Below are 17,208 nucleotides of genomic sequence, written 5' to 3'. Positions count from 1 at the left end.
ACCTAGAGGGTAAGCAGAGGTTGTCTGGAAGGTAACCCTCAGCCCTGACGAGGAAGAGAGAGTCCCTGCTTGTCGCTAGTGTTGCACTGCGCCAACTAGAGCCTACCCCTTCCTACAGAAGAGAAAAGGCGCAGAGAAGGAGTATAACCAAAACAGGCCAACAGGGCCAGTGTACATTGTCAAGGTACCGGACATCCTCTACCCGAGGGTTTGGATGAACTCAGGAATGTCACTTCCTACGGGACAAAGGGAGGGAGCGGAGATCTGGGTAGATGAAATGGAATCCAATCGTCTCGCAGCTCGTCCACCCCGCTGCCGCAAGGTAGTCCGGGGGTGCGTCGAGTCGTGGGGTCCACATGGTCCGTCCAGGTGCCGATAGGGCGCTGGGGCTCAGCGGTGCGGTACATGGCCCGGAAGAGGCGAAGGGTGTCGTCCATTCCTTCTGACCCCCACAGGGGGTGGGAGGGGGGGAGCCGCGGAGGCGGCCCGCTAGTGAGAGGGGGGAGCCCCTCCCCCAAGAACAGTAGGGATAGGCCACCATGGCGCAGGGAGACAAATCCATGTGCCCAGTGGGCAAGCGTATGCTCAGGGCAGCGTGAGTCTCAGTAGCAATGGTCAGCGGCCTTCTGGAGTCGAAGGACGATCCCCACCCTCAGAGCCAGAGGCGAGAAGCTGGGAGGCCTGCTCCTCGCGGTCGCCCTCAAGGGAGCGGATGTGAGCGATGATGTCTTGCTTGGTCTGCGAGGCAGAGAGGGCGTCCACTGGGGGGGACCGTCGACGTTTGCGCACAGTGGACCATTCTGGGCGCGGAGGAGCCTTCTCCGGGTGATGAGGGCGGGTTGGGCTGTGGTCCGGGGACTCCGGCATATCGAGCAGTTGTGCCGCTTCTCGGTAGGACCTGAGTGCCCTGCGCTTGCCCTCCCACCTGAAGATGAGAGCAAAAGGGTGTCCCCACTGGTAAGAGATGTTGAGGGTCCGGAGCCTCTCCGTGATCGGGCGGAAGACCTTCCTTCTGTGGAGCGTGGTGAGGGCCAGGTCCTGGAAGATCTGGATCTTGTGGCCTTCGTACCGCAGGTCCGGGTTGTCCCTAGCCGCCTTCAGTATGGCCTCCTTCTCCGTGAAGTAGTGGAGTCTGGTGACAATGTCGGGTAGGAGGCCCGCTTTACCTCCCGCTCCGAAGACTCGGTGTGCGCGATCGAGGCGCGGTGGGGGGGCGTCTTCCTCGCCCCACACTGCGTGCAGGAGTAGGGCCACATAGGCCATGGTATTAGTCCCCTCTTCTCCAAGTGGCACACCCCGTATGCGGAGGTTGTTGCGGCGCCCCCTGTTTTCCAGGTCTTCCTGCTTGATCTGGAGCTGGATATGTTGCTTTTCAAGGGTCGCCACTCTCTGCCAGATCTGCTCTAGGTCCTCTGTGCGGGAATCAACCGTCTTTTCCAGGCCGTCAACCCGGTCTCCGAGGTCGGTGACCTCCTTGCGTAGTTCTTTGATGCAGGTGTGGACCTCCGTCCTGAGGGACCCAATTTCAGACTTTAAATCAGCCATGAAGGAGGACATGAAGGCCTGAGTCACCGGTGGAGAGTCGGCTGGCGGTGGGGGCTTCCCCCCTGATGATGATGGGGGGGGCCCCCGGAGGATGATGGCGAACCCGCCTTGCCCCACATGGAAGCCACTGATGTTCCTCTGGTCGTCGTTGGCGGGGGGTCCGGCTTGTTCCCCTTGCCGCGGGTCATGGTCCACTCAGGGCGTCAAAGGGCAGTGAGGGGCAGGGCCAGCTGGTGCGCGCAGCCCCTGGTCCGTGGTGGGAGAGAGTCCGAGGGAGGCCGCGCTGGTGCCCCTGTGATCTAGCAGCCCAGGTCCCACGGTCAGGGGCTCAAGACCACGAGGCAGAAGATGGTGGGGCGAGCTGTGGCCTTCACAAGCCCGAAGCTGGGTCAGCCCGTTGATATTAAGCGGGACGCGCTCGAGCAGTAGGAGTCCAGGATGCAGAGGGGCCGCTGGAGCGGGGGCAGATGGCTCAGCCGGGGAGGCAAGGCAGCGTGTAGGCAGGGGGGGGCGTCGGGAAATCGTTGTCAGCAGACGCCCCACGGTAGTCAGGGCCTGGGGCCTACAGGCGGAAGGCCTCCGATGGCTTGTGGCGTGATGCAACCTCCTGGTCCCGCCTGAATCAGGGCCTTCCCCCAGCCCGGTGCCCGGTCGGCCCGCAGCAGCGGCCGGAGAGTGTCCAGGAGGGCCCCCCTCGAGCGTCCCAGCATCCCAGCAATAGGAGGCCCAGGGTCAGGGGCGACTTGGTCGTGAGGCAGAAGATGGCGGAGGCCCCCGGGGTCCCTGCAAGCTTGAGACAGGGTCGTCCAGTCAGTGGCCCACCAGGCTCGGCAGGGCTGTAGGGGAGAAACGGCCAGGGGATGTGTCCTGCAGCGCTGGGGCCCTCCGAGGCCCGGGCCTCACCAACACGCGGCCTCCGATCGGCTTCCCAGCCCGCCGCCTATGTGCCCAGGGCAGCAGGGAGCACGCAGGTAGGGGTCGCTTGCACTTGGGAGCCGGTCCTCCACCGAGGGGAGAAGATGGTGGGCAGACCCGCGGTCGGACCCCTCTGTCGCCGGGCCCCTCCGGGAAATGACAGGGGGGGGGGGGCGGCGCGCTGCAGCTCACCAGTTGTGTCCAGCGACGGGCGATGGAGCCGTGACCAGGTCTCGCGGGGAGGGGGCCTCCGGCGACCTCTCCGGTCCGGGCCTGCTGTTCCCGCCAAAGCCGGGGACTCTCGTAGTCTCGGTGTCCAGGCCGCTGCTGTGTTCCCCGCCGGGGGCAGCCCGGCTCCAGCAGCCTCGGCGCGTCTCAGCAGGCGGCAGGCAGGTTCCGCTGGTGGAATGTAGCCGCAGGTGGGGCCAGGGGTGCTCCGGCACCTCACCCGGACCGCTATGTCGGCCTTCTCCGTGGGAGCCAGTCCAGACGTCCCAGCAGCGGACCCCGCGGCAAGATGGCGGCCAGCGGCCGATCGCGGGGGTCCCGGGGCTCCGATCGGTGACAGCGTTAGTTTCCACAGCCATGGCTTGCCGCCAGAAGGGATCACTGGCAGGGTCGGCAGTGCATAGGGGGTCCCCAGGAATAGAAACCCCCCGGACTACGCTGAAGCAAGCTTAATGGAGCAGCGGGGCGACGGAGCTCGCACGAGACGCGTCTGCTCACATCGCTGTCTCGGCCACGCCCCCAGGGGAAAACTTTTAAAGACCTGCTTGCATCCTATCCCCAATCTAACTAGCAAAAACACACAGAGGATGCTAAGGGTCTAAGTAAAGCTCAAGATATCTATACACTCACAAAGTAGTGTGTGGAAAACTGATCAGTGTGTTGAGAGAGACATGGAAAGTGATAAGGAATGAAGAAGAATACCCATCATCCCACCCATTGGCGGAATCTCATCATCTGGGTTTTTTTGTGAGGAAACTGGTATCTACTAGGTCCTTCACTGAGCGTATAGTGAGGAGTACTAGTGTTAGATCCACCAGTGAGACAGAGCCAACAGGATATGATGGTAATGCTGATGGGAAAAGGTTGCAGTGCACAGAAGGTGTGTATAAAGTAAAAGTGAAAAAATGGTGTTTAAAATTTCCTGTTGTGATGCCAAAGGTGAGACTTTATTAAGAGGATCATCATAACGGCAAGGTTAAAAGCAGAGTGTGATAGTGTGTCAACAAATACTACTATCAGTAGGTGGAACTTATATGGTCGACATGTTTCAGCCTAACAAGGCTTTCTTCAGGACCCGGAAATATTACACTACTGCAACAGTGAAAAAATAAATATGAGTGAACCATGCGAAGAAAGACCTACAGTTAGTAGAGTACTATATGGTAGTCTAAGATCATGGTTAAAAGAGTTCTCTCCTGTAACACAAGAAAAAAGCGTCCAAACAGATATAATCATTTGCAGGGATAGCGATATACACATATACATGAAGACGAGTGTTAACAAGGATTCAATGTTCATTCAGCAATTTGCAAAAAATGACTCACCCACAATGTTGTGTGGAGATAGCCTACCTCGCCTGGCACTCGCTCAGGTTTGAGAGGCCCGCTCTAAGAAGATAGGGAGGGAGAGAAAATATCATAATAACAGACAGTTTTGCGTATGTCATAATTCTATCACTTCTTAAAAATTTCTCAGGTGTACGATGAACATAAAAGAGAGAGCGACTCCAGCAAGCCAAAAGATTCGGTGGTCTCATGATGGTCAAAGAGATCCTGAGGGTATTGTTTAAACCACATGACAAAATCCTTGGTTAGAAAATATCTGGAGCAACAAAGTGCCCCCATTGAATTAAGCATTGTATCTGAATTTGAAAGAGCTAGATTAAAGAAAGCATCTGTCACAGACGAAGATGGCCTTGTGCAAAATATCAGGTGAGATAGCTGTATTCAACCGCTATTAGGCCATATTCGTTAAATACAACTAAAAAGATTTACAACTAAAAAGATTTTGGCACAATTGCATCATTAGATCGAATAGCCACCCACCTGTCCGTCGGTACCTCCGGCTGCTTTCTGAGCCGAGGGGAAGGTAACGGACAAACCAGCCATGCATAATGATTGACTGATTTCTAGGGACGGAAAACACAAACCGAAACATAAACACAGACAAAGATCCCTAGAAATCAGCCAACCATTATGGCCTAATAGCGGTTGAATACAGCTATTTCACCTGATATTTTGCACAAGGCCATCTTCGTCTGTGACAGATGCTTTCTTTAATCTAGCTCTTTCAAATTCAGATACACTGCTTAATTCAATGGGGGCACTTTGTTGCTCCAGATATTTTCTAACCAAGGATTTCGTCATGTGGTTTAAACAATACCCTTAGGGTCTCTTTGACCATCATGAGACCACCGAATCTTTTGGCTTGCTGGAGTCGCTCTCTCTTTTATGTTCATCGTACACCTGAGAAATTTTTAAGAAGTGAGAGAATTATGACATACGCAAAACTGTCTTTTATTATGATATTTTCTTTCCCTCCCTATCGTCTTAGAGCGGGCCTCTCAAACCTGAGCGAGTGCAAGGCGAGGTGAGGCTATCTTCACACAACATTGTGGGTGAGTCATTTTTTGCAAATTGCTGAATGAACATTGAATACTTGTTAACACTCGTCTACATGTATATGTGTATATCGCTGTCCCTGCAAATGATTATATCTGTTTGGATGCTTTTTTCTTGTGTTACAGGAGAGAACTCTTTTAACCATGATCTTAGACTACCATATAGTACTCTACTAACGGTAGGTCTGTCTTCGCATGGTTCACTCATATTTATTTTTTCACTGTTGCAGTAGTGTAATATTTCTGGGTCCTGAAGAAAGCCTTGTCAGGCTGAAACATGTCGACCATATAAGTTCCATCTACTTATAGTAGTATTTGTTGACACACTATCATCACTCTGCTTTTAACCTTGCTGTTATGATGATCCTCTTAATAAAGTCTCACCTTTGGCATCACAACAGGCAATTTTAAACACCATTTTTTTCACTTTTACTTTATACACACCTTCTGTGCACTGCAACCTTTTCCCATCAGCATTACCATCATATCCTGTTGGCTCTGTCTCACTGGCTAACACTAGTACTCCTCACTATACGCTCAGTGAAGGACCTAGTAGATACCAGTTTCCACACAAAAAAAAACAGATGATGAGATTCCGCCAATGGGTGGGCTGATGGGTATTCTTCTTCATTCCTTATTACTTTCCATGTCTCCCTCAACACACTGATCAGTTTTCCACACACTACTTTTTGAGTGTATAGATATCTTGAGCTTTACTTAGACCCTTAGCATCCTCTGTGTTTTTTTACCCTCTTCAAAGTACCACAAGCCTGATCCCTCACCAGCACGCTAGTCCTTTTTTCACCTCCTCAGAGCCCAGTTGTGTTCTCTTCACACCTCCTTGTGATTTCTCTTTCTGAACGCAGCTACCCCACACTCCTTTCCATCCTCTTGAATTCTGTCTCCAAACTCTGCTTGCCCTTTGATCTACAAAGATCCTTCTCTTGGTCCTCTAGTCTTTCTATTCAGCTCTGCCTCGCTTCTCTCGGTGATGCGGATCCCTCGGCCCTTCTGTAGCTCAAGAGTACCTATCCGTCTGCACACATCTGTGCCCAACCTACGGGTCAAAAGCTGTGACCTTGGATTTCACAGAGGGTCAATGATTGTAAATATCCTTACAATCATTTTGCTAACAGCAGAAAAGGGGCAAGTGCTCTGTTTGCATCAGATCCCCCCCATTCCGAATAGGCTCATGAAAACCTTTGCCATCTGCCAAATTTCAGGGCAGCCATGACAGCCCTTTCGAAAAATATAAATGCACAAATAGATACATGCATATACACGCAGAAACAAACGTCAATAGCATTTGTTTGCATATGTATTATTCATTCTAGGCCCAATCGCATTTTATTAATCAGTGGTCCGACAAGTGTAAATTATTTGTTAACACAAAGTTGTGATAATCGTAAAATGTCCTGTGCCAGAAACCGGTCCTCGGAAGCTTGCTTCCCGTCCAGGGAAGGCATGGCTTGGCAGTTCGGGCTGGACTGTTCCCAAGAGGCACAGGGTCAGACTGATTTGCATATGGCCATGTCTGAACTGGGGTGGTGTGAAGTGCAAAAAAACGATGGATTTAGGCACAGATCTCTGTACTGAGGTGAATGTATGACATTGTTCTGCATTCTGTCCATCAACTGTGGTTTTTGCACCCGTAATCATCCCTGGCCAATAATTTATTCCACACATTACAAACACCTCTCCAACACACGTTTAGCAAGGGATGGGTGTGGGTGGGACGAGGGGTAGCAGGGAAGGGTGGGGATTGGAGAATTACCAGTTATCACTAGTAATAATGACAACCAATCCAATCCAATCCAAAAATTCTTTATTTCTGCCATTTAGGCCATAAAAGATGCATAAAAACATACAAACATACAATCATTTGATGACATTTAAAATGTGGGCATATGAAATGCATAAAAACATACAAGCAACAACATTTCATAACATTGGGTGTGAGGGTAAGACATAGTGTATTGGGAGACAATGACCACGAAAGCTAAAGGTTACAATGGCACAGGGGGGTAGGCATACAGTCCTATGGTGGTCTTGCTTTGAGCAACTTGGACCTACTGCGCCACATGGCCAAAAGATATTTTGCAACTGTGAATACAATGTGAGGGGAGGAATCAGTTTTCAGTATTCTAAACGATGTTACACAGTTCCTTATACCCATGTTCCTACATAGGGCCACAAGCCAATGTTTCCTAGGTGACTTGTAGGAAGGGCAGAAAAACAGAACATGGATTTCCTCCTCATCACAGGAATTACAGCCAGGGCATATTTTGTCCCCTCCATTGGTCAATTTGCTAGTAAAGGATTTAATAGGTAGGGTGCCAAACCGCCACTGTATAAATAGCTTCCTTGCCAAAGTCGGGTAAATAAAGTCCATAAAGGTTTCAAACTTATAAGAATTTTTGGATTCAATAAAACGTTGGGTTAAAATGCCAGTGCGTGGTGCAAGCACATGGGAGGCAAGACATTGTTCCTTGTAAGCTTCCACGAGTCTTTTCCGGGGGACCCTATTACAGCCTAATTCCGGGGCCTCCCACAACTCGTTGAAGCCCAGCCGGAACAGTTCTTGCTTGACAAAGGATAGCCAAGGGATCTTGTCACTATGGTTTAAATTCATGACATGCACAAGATCTTGCCTGTAGTGTTTTAGCTCATTTGTTGACCAAAGTCTGTGCCAGAATCTTAATGGTTTAGATTCAAGGTCCTCCCTAATAGACGGTAGACCCAAATCTAGGCGTAAGGGAAACAGAGGAGTTGCAGTTGGGAGGGCCAGAAGACGCCTCAGAAAGTTATTTTCCACACACATCAACTCATTTGCAGCTTGATGTCCCCATAGTTCGCTGCCATATAGTGCAGCTGACTTCGCTTGTGTTTTATACATTTCAACTGCAGGAGCTATAGGTTTATAAGTTGAGGTGTTCGTGACCCTTAAAATAGCCCCAGAGAGTTGAGAAAGCCTTATTCGCGAACTTGAGATCTGTGGTCCCCAGGATAGGTTCTCATGCAGGGTTACGCCCAGGTACTGGAATGTTTTTACCCTCTCCAGTACTGTGAAATTCAGGGATGGGTTGGGTCTAGTTGTGGGGGAGGGGTTGAAAATCATGAATTTGGTCTTCCCTGTGTTGATCTCAAGACCATACTGCCTACAGAAAAGACCAAATCCATCTAGGATTCGCTGAATTCCCATAGGGGATTTGGAGAGCAGGAGGGTGTCGTCAGCAAACATGATTGCCGGCACCCTCCTGCCCGCCAAAACCGGGGCGTCGTTGTCCCTAACGTCAACTAAATGTGTGATGACACTATTAACGTAAAGACAAAAAGTGTAGGCGCCAGGACGCATCCCTGCCTAGCCCCCCTGGAAACAGGAAACCTTTTTGACAGAACTCCACCCCTCCCACATCGTACCTGGGCAAAATTACCCTCATGGAGTCTTATTATGGCCTGTAGTAGGTGGGTGGGAACTCCCATCTCCTTAAGGACCTCCCAGAGTTTTTTCCGTGGTACCAAGTCAAATGCTGGCTTCAGGTCTACGAACACCATGTACAATCTCCCTCCCTCAATCCTCACCGATTTCCAAAAAAGGAGGACGAGGCGGAAGATTTGGTCCATGGTGGACGTATTCTTCCTGAAGCCAGCCTGGAGGGGGCTTAGGATTTCATTTTCCTCCATCCAGTCCAGGAGTTGGTCCAATAGAAGTCGAGAATAAAGCTTTTGGGGGACATCTATGAGGCTGATCGGCCTGTAGTTGGATGGGAGCAGAGGACAGCCCTTCTTGAAGATAGGGACTATCTCTGCCCCCAACCAAGTACAGGGGATCGCCATTCCACGTGCAATTGAATTGAAAAGGATGTGGAAGTATGGCGCCCAGATCTCTGGTTGGGACCTAAAAAGGTCACCTGGTAATTTATCAAGGCCCGGGGCCTTTCCCAACGCTAGGCCGTCTATTGCACTGGCCACTTCCCCCAGACTGAACTCCAAGATGTCTCCAGGGAGGGATAGGAGTGCTGCGACAACATCATCGGTATTCTCTGAGCTATCTACGTAAAGTTTACTAAAGTGATCTTCCCATATGGATGCTGCAATATTGGGCTCAACTGCAGCTTTGGGTTCTCCTGAGCCAGTATTAACTAGTAACCAGAATCTTCTAGAGTCCTTGGTTCTTAGGGCTGTTGAAAGGTCTTGCCATCTATCCCAGTCCCAATCTGACCTCGCACGGGCCATTGTGCCCTTATACTGGCGCCTCAGGTCGGCCACCCTGGTCCGAGCAACACCTTCTTTAACTGCGGTGATTAGGTCAGATTTAGCCTTTCTACATTCAGAGTTATACCACGAGGAGGTTCAGGTCTTTTGCTTAGGCTTCACCACCTCAGGGTAGAGAACCTCACCTAGAGCTCCCACTAGGTCTTCGTGAATAAGAGCTAAAGTTTTGTCAAAATCCTGAGAACTAGATTGGCTAACTAGCTCACCCAGAGCCTCAAATTTTGGCAGCACAAGCTCGTAGATTTTCCTAATATTTTCTTCGGAATTTGAAAATTTCTCCCATCTCACCCTACGTCTATTGGAGGTTAATACCAGATTACCCAGATCATCTCTATCCTCGAGGGGTAGAGGCCCGGGATTTGCTGGGGAATGAACCAAGGAAAGTAGGAGAGCATTGTGGTCACTATCTGTACGGGGGATTATTTTAAAATCCTCTACCTTTGGCCAGAGACTAATATCTACGAAAATGTAGTCTAGCCGTGACTCGTGATTTTTCCTATTGAATGTGCATTTTGAGGGAGTGTCTGAGGCTGTTTGTCCATTGCAGGCTCTTAGCGCAAAATTGAGGGTCAGGGACGTAATTTGGACCGCAAGTGGGGACCAGGATCTTGGGTGGGGCGATTGACACACTGGAATACCCCAGAGATCGTCTTCTGCCCTAAGAGCCCCTTCCCTCAAGCCCTCTAAGGGCTCGAAGTGACAGTTAAAATCTCCACCCATTACCACCTTATAATCAGTCGGCAACTGACCCAGAAAGGACGAAAGATCTTCTAGTGTGGTGGACTCCGCCGTAGGGCCAACAGGGCGGGAGTAGACGTTTATAATTGCCAATTTGGGGGCACCTGGCCAGTTCAGTACAACACACTGAATGTCTTGCGAGGACGTGGCTATGGTCTCCGCTGTGCAACCAATGTGACACGCTATCCACACCGCCAGACCACCCGAGGGCCTCCCCTTACCATTCCAGGTAGCCTTAATTTCAAAAATTGCGTAACCAATTTTAGACATGGGTTCCCTCGCCCATGTCTCTTGAAAGAGACAGATGTCACTATTTATTACTAGGGAATCCCAATCTTCAGTGTGTATTTTATTGGCGATGCCTGCAAAATTCCATGACAATACCTTCAGGGCTTTAGAAGGAGTATTAGGTTTAGGTCCCTGCGTCCCCGTAATGCCACTATCATTGTTTGCATGCGAGATAGAGATCCCAGGAAGAGGAGATGGACTCTGGTTAGATGGAGCTGGAGGAGTTGGAGTCGGGCCAGGGGAATCACATGAAGTCTGTGGAGGGGAGTGTGCACCAGAGAAATATGATTTATCATCTTGTACACATAACCTCCTCTCTGGAGCAGGAAGACTAGGGGAAATGCCCAGGCGTCAATCGCAGGAGTCCAAACCAGAAAAAGCTTTGAATCTATTGCTAACTTCCAAGGGAGTGAAAGGGAGCAGGTGATCCATCCCCCCCTGTTTCAAGAGCATAGTCCGACCTCCTAAAGTTGATTTCATAGCCCCTTTGCGAAATGGTTTCCCACCCAGATACATTCTTTGGGGCCATGGGGCCAGGCAACGGGGGGAAATATTGATTGTTATGTTTATGGCCTAGGGTGCCTGGCTGGGCCATAGGTGGCCAGGGGCATGACATGGGAGCTACTAAGGCTCTTGGATAAAAATAAGTGAGGTCACAGGGCATAATTGATTTGCCTAGGTTCCCAGGCATCCAGCTCAAAATATGCCTAACAGCTTCAGGATCCCTAAAGTTGACCACAATCAAATCGCCCTCAATGTCTTTCTCCCGCCCCCCCAACCAGGGGAGTCGGCGCACGTGCACAATGTCCCCGTTAATATTGCCCGGAAGTGGTCTATTCTTGGACAACCAGTACATAGTTTTATTTTTAAGCTGTTGAGGACCTTCTCGCTTGTCTGGGTCAAGTGTGGGAACACCCGTGAGCACCACCACATAGGGTAGTGCTTCAGGAGGAAGTTCAACCTGAGGAATCCTACGTTTTGCCACTCTACTTAGGGATTCCCTCTCTCTAGCCTGCCGCAATGGTCTTGCAGCCGAACTGTTTCCACCCTTCGGGATGGCACCATCCGCTTGCGTGGCTGGTTGGGATGGAATAATAGAGGTTGTAGTCCCTTGAGGATTATGGGTCACTGTTTTGGTAGGAGCATTAGGCTTTGGGAATAAGACCGTTGTGGTGGTAGTGGATACAGTGTGAGCCGCCTTGGCTGAAGTAGGTTTTAGGGTATTGGGTAAACCAACCATAGCCAATGCTGGAGTAGGAATGGGAGGGGCCTTCTGTTTGTCCGGTTTGTTAAGAATAGCCAGTTCCAAATTCCCCAACCGGTGTTCGATAGCCAGTAATCTGTCTAAGATAGGAGAAGTGAACGTCCTGAGCATTTGCTCAAGAAGCTCCAGGGTGGGGGCAGTCGGCTGAGTGTCTGTGATGTTAGCACTTGTGGAGGCAATGGCGATTGTAGGTGAAGTTTCTTGTGGAGTCACTAAAGTAATTTCGGGTCTTGTGTCCACTACTGGTTTAGGGGCAGGAACTAATCTCCCCCTTTCCCCTTGCCGAATTCAGAGTGGCTAATTCTTCCCTTTTGAAGAGAACCCCCCTTCCTCCTTCTCTTATTGGGAGGTGGACCATGAACTTTCGGGACCTCTATCTTCCTTGATTGATTTTTAGCGATGCTTTTAGCAGTGTGGAGGGCAGCTGATGTAACTTCCTGGCCTACGCCAGAATTACAGGATGGAGAGGGAATGGTAGTAGGGGAGCTATTTAGGGCCCTAGGTAAAGATGGTAAAGGAGAAGTGTCCCTTAAGAGTTCAGGAATTCCCTGGGTTGCAAATGAATCCTCAGTAATAGGGGCCACCCCTGAACTAGATGTTAAAGTAAGCGGGGTTGATGTCAGAGAGAGTCTAGCTTTATAACCTTCGATGGAACGGCGGCGCTCCACCCTTCTCTCAGCTAAGGCTTCTTCCCTGTCAATTTCAGAAGTCGTTTTTTTAAAATAGTTATCTAAGGTGCCCTTTTTGAGGTTTCCCCCCGGAGTACTAGGTGAAGCAGTGTCCATATTGGCAGGGGATTACACGACTATGGAAATGCTGGAGCCTGGGCAGGAATATCAAATCGGAAACACAAGATACTTAAAAACTTTGGCCCATGGAAGGGTAGAAGACAAAGGAGAGAAAAAAACCTATCCAAACAGTGGTACTGAGACAAAAACTAACCCAGAATAGGTGAAATCACCAAACAGAATGCTACACACAGGGAAACTGTCAGCACAGCTATATGTATAATGAACTCATGTCTATGGGGAAGCAAAATGGGGGAGAAAGAGACAGGGCCCAGCCCAGCCTCCCTCAGCCACCTAACGGCCACACAACGGCCCGCCCTTTGCCCGGGCTTAGCCCCGTGCTAAGTCCCGCGCGCGTCCCGCGATGCACGCTGAAAGCGTCAGTTATGAGGCAATGAGAGGAGGCGGGGCATGCCCGGGAAGAGGCACCAGCTGTAGGCAATCAGAGGAATGCTGGTCCTCGCAGTCCCGGGCTCCTGCAGTGTGTGTCCTCGCAATCAGGCTCTTCCACTGTCAATCCCCTCAAACAGAGCCACAATGAAGGAAAGCAGCAAAGAGGCCAACGAATGGCAGGGCGGACCACAGAACACCAGAATCCTGCTGCGAGCGGCTCCCGCGGAGCGGGGGCCGCGAGCAGTTATGAGGCGATGAGAGGAGGCGGGGCACGCCCGGGAAGAGGCACCAGCTGTAGGCAATCAGAGGAATGCTGGTCCTCGCAGTCCCGGGCTCCTGCAGTGTGTGTCCTCGCAATCAGGCTCTTCCACTGTCAATCCCCTCAAACAGAGCCACAATGAAGGAAAGCAGCAAAGAGGCCAACGAATGGCAGGGCGGACCACAGAACACCAGAATCCTGCTGCGAGCGGCTCCCGCGGAGCGGGGGCCGCGAGCAGTTATGAGGCGATGAGAGGAGGCGGGGCACGCCCGGGAAGAGGCACCAGCTGTAGGCAATCAGAGGAATGCTGGTCCTCGCAGTCCCGGGCTCCCGTAGTGTGTGTCCTCGCAATCAGGCTCTTCCACTGTCAATCCCCTCAAACAGAGCCACAACGAAGGAAAGCAGCAAAGAGGCCAACGAATGGCAGGGCGGACCACAGAACACCAGAATCCTGCTGCGAGCGGCTCCCGCGGAGCGGGGGCCGTGAGTAGTTATGAGGCGATGAGAGGAGGCGGGGCACGCCCGGGAAGAGGCACCAGCTGTAGGCAATCAGAGGAATGCTGGTCCTCGCAGTCCCGGGCTCCCGCAGTGTGTGTCCTCGCAATCAGGCTCTTCCACTGTCAATCCCCTCAAACAGAGCCACAATGAAGGAAAGCAGCAAAGAGGCCAACGAATGGCAGGGCGGACCACAGAACACCAGAATCCTGCTGCGAGCGGCTCCCGCGGAGCGGGGGCCGCGAGCAGTTATGAGGCGATGAGAGGAGGCGGGGCACGCCCGGGAAGAGGCACCAGCTGTAGGCAATCAGAGGAATGCTGGTCCTCGCAGTCCCGGCTCCCGTAGTGTGTGTCCTCGCAATCAGGCTCTTCCACTGTCAATCCCCTCAAACAGAGCCACAACGAAGGAAAGCAGCAAAGAGGCCAACGAATGGCAGGGCGGACCACAGAACACCAGAATCCTGCTGCGAGCGGCACCCACAATAAAGGAAGGTAATTCCAGACATTGCAGTACCGTCCGCGTGCCACCTCTCATTGGGGCACTGAGGCTGGTGCAGGCTTTGTGGTCACGTGCCTGGGTTGGTGAAATATTGTAGGCGCGCAGCGGCCGCTTCAATACTCTCCTCCGGTTAAGCAACACCATTATTTTCACAATAATCACTCTGAGCCCGTTTAACTATACCAAAGAGGAGGTACTCATCTTGAATAATTGGAAGTTCAATATCTAACAAATGAAAGACTCCCGTCCGAGCCTCGGCTACACAATGTACTACTACCTCATATATTTGGGAGCTTATATACTGTATCTCACAGCTCAAACTATTTAACCTCTACCTCACTTTATTATGTTTATGACTACTATTACAAGCTATACCTCACTTTATTATGTTTATGACTACTATGACACTCTAAACCTACGCAACTCCTAATGGCTAACTATATAGGCAATTGTTTTTGATTATGTTATATAACCCTACCTCAACGAGCTTGAAGATACGACTATGACACAAGCTGAGACCAATGCACCGTTCAATGCCTTTTTAGCTAGTCACCCTTTTTTACCACACCGCTTCTACCTCATAACTGTTTGTTGTTATAATTGATGTGATAATTGTCAAGTCTGTAATCTTTTTATGTTCAGCGCTCTGATACCCACGGGTCTTGTTCGCGCTATACAAAACACTATAAATAAATAAATAAATAAATAAAATATTCAGTGCAGACAATACCTTCAGAGTTCAGGATATCTTTAGCCTTGTTAAATCAGACCTAGGGATGCAGTTTAGAAAAATATGCAGTCACGGCCGGCATTACGGGCGCAGGTGGGTGGGGGGGGGAGAGGTGGAAATGGGGTCTTCGCGGGTGTATGGGGGCTCCAGTGAGCTGTCCAGCAATGACATTACACAACATAACACAATGATGCAATGCAACCAGTGCGCTGCTGAAAGGAGGAGCTGGGTCGGCTTAGATGTTCTCATCATGTCACAATCTCAGTGCTGTTTATCTGGGTGCGCACTCATGTATTATGGGCTTAAAATAAACTACAAAAGACTTACTGCTGCCATCTAAGTTATATATATGCTGATGTACATATCACTACTGACTCAGCATTTCATCCTTCTGAAGTCGCTATACTGAACACCAGGCGCTGGATGTTGTGCAATACAATTCGATTCATAGTTTGTGGTGCCATTTACATATAATTTGGTCTATTGATTTAAGAGATTAATAGACTCTATCCACACACTGACATGCACAAGCATAACCTCTCCCCCCTCCCTCCAATCCCATAGGTTACAACATTACAGTTGCATCGAGGCCAGGCGGAGGGGAGTAAATATCACCGGAACCCCAAGGCCGCTTCATTGGAGAATAACACATGTTATCCGATAGGCAGCTTTCTATTATTTCTTTGAAGCAAGTTGCACTCAAAAAATGTTTCCCCAGAAGAAAAGCGTTTTTTAAAAAAAAATGCAACATACATAAAGAGATGATGGACTCAGTTGACCTGCATAGAATAGCGAAATAATTTGTCCTCTGCAATGAACGGCGCAAGAAATTATTTGGCTTTTCATAATAAAGTTCATAATTTTGAAACAGATCCCTGCAGCAAGAAAAACAATTTCTAATGTGTCTGATTGCATTTTGAGATGTAGGAATGTCGCCAAGAGCGTTTAGTTTATTATTCCTTTTTTTGTCCCGCCTTTGTTTTCTCGGTGCATGAAGATGCAAGATTCATATATATTTTTTTTTCACATTTGGTCTTTATTGTGAATGTAAATAAAAATAAAGCATACTTGCAGACTGTGACTACTTGCCTGCCTTTCTTGTCTTGTCTTGTAATACTTTATTCGATAGATTTATCATAAAAGTACAAACATACAAATATATAAAAACAATCCATCCAAAGTACTACAGTTACATCCAGAGCCGCAAATGGCAATTTAAAAACAAGGTAAAAACAATGTTAAAACAATGTTTACTTATAAAAAGTTTTTATACGTTACCCAACAGTCTAGAGCGTATTATCCAAGCACCCCCCAGATATTTTGCCACCCCACAAATGATATACATGGAAACAGTATTGGTTGTGGTGATACGGAGGGCTGACCTATGATCTTTTACACCCAACTCCCTGCATACAGGTTTCAACCATTTAGCCCTAACGGATTTGTATGCTGAACAGGCAAATAAGAAATGGCCAAGGGTTTCCTCTGGACATTGGCAACCTGGGCATTTTGGTACAATCCCCCCCCCTTGGTCTGCCACCTTTCCATAGCTAGAGTTGTTACAATGGTTGTAGGCGATGGGGTACAGTCCAATTCAATCATTTTAGTAGCCACATTATCCACAGACACTTCAATCTTTCCTCCAAGTATGCATCGAGGCCAGGTGGAGGGGAGTAAATATCACCGGAACCCCAAGGCCGCTTCATTGGAGAATAACACATGTTATCCGATAGGCAGCTTTCTATTATTTGTTTGAAGCAAGTTGCACTCAAAAAATGTTTCCCCAGAAGAAAAGCGTTTTTTTTAAAAAAAACAATGCAACATACATAAAGAGATGATGTACTCAGTTGACCTGCATAGAATAGCGAAATAATTTGTCCTCTGCAATGAACGGCGCAAGAAATTATTTGGCTTTTCATAATAAAGTTCATAATTTTGAAACAGATTCCTGCAGCAAGAAAAACAATTTCTAATGTGTCTGATTGCATTTTGAGATGTAGGAATGTCGCCAAGAGCGTTTAGTTTATTATTCCTTTTTTTGTCCCGCCTTTGTTTTCTCGGTGCATGAAGATGCAAGATTCATATACATATTTTTTTACCATTTGGTCTTTATTGTGAATGTAAATAAAAATAAAGCATACTTGCAGACTGTGACTACTTGCCTGCCTATCTTGTCTTGTCTTGTAATACTTTATTTGATAGATTTATCATAAAAGTACAAACATACAAATATATAAAAACAATCCATCCAAAGTACTACAGTTACATCCAGAGCAGCAAATGGCAATTTAAAAATAACAAGGTAAAAACAATGTTAAAACAATGTTTACTTATAAAAAGTTTTTATACGTTACCCAACAGTCTAGAGAGTATTATCCAAGCACCCCCCA

Source organism: Lissotriton vulgaris, chromosome 10 (genome assembly GCF_964263255.1).
Source record: "Lissotriton vulgaris chromosome 10, aLisVul1.2, whole genome shotgun sequence".
Lineage (NCBI taxonomy): Eukaryota > Metazoa > Chordata > Amphibia > Caudata > Salamandridae > Lissotriton > Lissotriton vulgaris.
This window is presented reverse-complemented; position numbering follows the sequence as displayed.